The following is a 3,429-nucleotide window of genomic DNA, read 5'->3' on the forward strand; positions in this document are numbered from 1 at the left end:
AGCCCTGCAGAAACAGGGCCTCAAAAAATTGGATTAAGACTCAGAATTGTTCCTCTACATGGAAATCTTTAGTAAAAGTCAAAAGATTTATACAATTTGATGAGAAACCAGAGACAGGGAACTGATTTTAACCTTTTTTAAAAAAAAAAAAACCCAGAGTCTCACTCAGTCACCCAGGCTGGAGTGCGTGGTACAATCTCGGCTCACTGCAGCCTCTGCCTCCCAGGTTCAAGCAATTCTGCCTCAGCCTCCTGAGTAGCAGGGACTACAGGTGCATGCCACCACACCTGGCTAATTTTTTAAAATTTAAAATTTTATCCTATAACTGTATTTCTAGTTATTTATTTTTATTTTTTAAAATTTTAAGTAGAGATGGGATTTCACTGTGTTGCCCAGGCTGGTCTCAAACTACTGAGCTCAGCCAATCTACCCACCTCGGCCTCCCAAAGTGCTGGGATTATAGGCGTGAGCCACCAACCACACTCAGCCAATTTTAACTTAAGTTAAAAATGTGTATATACATAATACGTGTTTATTTTGGAAATTAGAAAATACAGGCTGAGTGTGGTGGCTCATGCCTGTAATCCCAGCATTTGGGGAGGTCAAGGTGGGAGGACTGCTTGAGCCCAGGAGTTCAAGACCAGCCTGGGCAACATAGGAAAGCCCCATCTCTACAAAAAATTAAAAATTAGCTGGGCGTAATGATGCCCACCTGTGGTCACAGCTAATTGGGAGACTGCCACCCCCACCCCAGACTGGTTTTGAGGTGGGAGGATAGCTTGGGCAGGGGAGGTTGAGGCTACAGTGAGCCGTGATCACACCAATGTGACACAGTGAGACCCTGTCTCAAAAAAAGAGATAAAATATAGGTAAACATAAAAACAAAAATAAAAACAGGGCATGGTGGCTGACACCTGTAATCCCAGCACCTTGGGAGGCTTAGGCAGGAGGATCACTTGAGGTAAGGAATTCGAGACCAGACTGGGCAGCATGGCGAGACCCCATCTCTATAAAAAATACAAAAATTAGCAAGGTGCAGTGGTGTGCGCCTGTGGTCCTGCTATTTGGGAGGTTGAGGCGGGATCACTTGAGCACTGGAGGTTGAGGTTGCTGTGAGCCATGATGTCACAACTCCACTCCACTCCAGTCCAGGTGACAGAGCCAGACCGTGTCTCAAAAAAAAAAAAAGTGGCTGGGCATGTAAACTTACCAAGGAGACAAGTCTTCAGATGAAGGAAGGCAACTCAAAGGATGAACTTTCAAACATTTCCAACCAGCACTGGGAACAGTAGTGGGAGGGAAATCTAGATCTCACGCCTGAAAGCTGCCAGACATCCAGCCCATTTTTCCTTGTAGACATTTGTAAAGAAGTTAGTGTGACCATTTTGGTGAGAGCACTGTGTTCCCTTCAGGAGGCCCTTGTCAGGAGGAGGGTGGAGATGGGTACTCATCCCCTACCCAAATCTGGAACTGAAACTAGCTTCAAAGCCCACTGCAGAGCCAGATTGGTGGCTCTCACCTGTAATCTCAGCATTTTGGGAGGCCAAGGTAGGTGAATCACTTGAGGTCAGGAGTTCCAGACCAGCCTGGCCAACATGGTGAAACCCCATCTCTACTAAAAATACAAAAAATTAGCCGGGCATGGTGGCCGGCACGTAGTCCCAGCTACTCAGGAGGCTGAGGCAAGAGAATCCCTTGAACCTGGGAGGTAGAGGTTGCAGTGAGCCAAGGTTGCACCACTGCACTCCAGCCTTGGGTGACAGAGCGAGACTTTGTCTCAAAAAACAAAAGAAACAACAACAAACAGAGTGCAGGAATGGCTGTGGAGGACTGTGGACGCCCTGCTAGGATTAGGATGGATGTTGCTGGCTCACCGGCCTCACTGGCTCTCCTGCTGCACTGCCACCCCCACCCCAGACTGGTTTTGAGCCCCGGAAACTTTGACAGCTTTCTAGAGGTGTCTGTAAGTTAGGTTGTGCCATGTGAAGTTGACGTTTCTGCAGGTCAAAAGTGGTAGGCTATTGGCAATTTCTAGGCACCTCTGGTCTGGATGATCCAAATCCTCAACCTGTGGCACGTTTATTTAGTGCTCATTTTGTGCCAGCGTCCCTGCTAAACACCTTATAGCCATTTTTATTTGTTTATTTATGTATTTATTTTTGAGACGGAGTCTCACTCTGTCGCCCAGGCTAGAGTGCAGTGGCGTGATCTCGGTTCACTGCAACCTCTGCCTCCCGGGTTCAAGCGATTCTCCTGCCTTAGCCTCCTGAGTAGCTGGGACTACAGGCGCCGGCTACCACGCCCGCCTAATTTTTCTTATTTTTAGTAGAGACAGGATTTCACCGTGTTAGCCAGGATGGTCTTGATCTCCTGACCTCGTGATCCGCCCGCCTCAGCCTCCCAAAGTGCTGGGATTACAGGCGTGAACCACGGCGCCCCGCTATAGCCATCTTTAAATTGTCACAAGTTTCTGAGGCACAGGAATTGTTCCCCATTTGACAGAGAAGAAAACCCTGGCTTAGATACTCCCCTTTTGGAATTGTTTCAAGCGCTGGCTTGTCCGTCAAACTTAAACAAAACAAAACAAAAAACAAAACAGCATCCTGAGTTGAAGTTAAAAGAGCTGGGGTCTGCAGGCCGCTGGGCTCAGGGGCGCTGCCACTCAACTGCTGCGCCGCGCTGCGGACGTGCACGAGCAGCAAGTTCCCAGCTCTCTAGACGCCAGGTCTTAGAAAAATCCTGTCGGGGGGGTAGGGAGTTGGGGAGAGACAGCATGGGGAGAAATGCCAGATATAGGTGATGGGGAGGAAGGCAGCAAATCACATTACCACGTGTGTACCTATGCAACAATCTTGCATGTTCTTCACATGTACCCCAAAACCTAAAATGCAATAAAAAATAATAATAAAATAAAAAAAGAAAAATCCTGTAGGTATTCAGACACACAGTCTTCCCATCAATACGATGAGATAATGGGGACAATAGCCACCACGCCCGGCAAATTCAGACGTGAGCTGCGAGGACTCGGAACCGCCGGGCCGGGAAAGCAGGGCCTGGAGGCAGAGGAGCCCCTCCCGCACACACCACGTGGAGCAGGCCCGGCCCGCGGCGAGGCCGCAGGGCTACTCCCGGGGCGCGGGGCGGGGAGGGGGTGGGACCAGCACGGCCCCACTCCGCCGACGCCTCTCCCAGGCCATGACACCGGCGAGCTGCTCCGCCTGGCCACCGTGTCCCTCGGCACCCACGGCCGCCGGGAGGGGAGGAGGCGGCCAGGGGCAGAGCCGGGAGGCGTGGCCTCCGCTTCCCTTTTTTTTTTTTTTTTTCCGGCTAGATAAGGTTACGTTCCCCTGCGCCTTTAAGGAGCCGATGCGGGCAGCCGATTGGCCCAGCCGCCCCGGTGACGTCACGCCGGGGCCGGCGCCCTCCCCC

The 3,429-nt window shown here is 50.8% G+C and overlaps 1 non-coding gene across 1 annotated transcript; it reads right to left on the reverse strand.

Moving 5' to 3' along the window:
- On the reverse strand, positions 1 to 116 carry LOC119473589. Its single transcript, XR_005202797.1, has one exon. It is a non-coding gene; the product is annotated as a U5 spliceosomal RNA (small nuclear RNA).
- Between the last annotated feature and the right edge of the window lie 3,313 nt (positions 117 to 3,429).

Source organism: Cebus imitator, unplaced genomic scaffold (genome assembly GCF_001604975.1).
Source record: "Cebus imitator isolate Cc_AM_T3 unplaced genomic scaffold, Cebus_imitator-1.0 Scaffold169, whole genome shotgun sequence".
NCBI lineage: Eukaryota > Metazoa > Chordata > Mammalia > Primates > Cebidae > Cebus > Cebus imitator.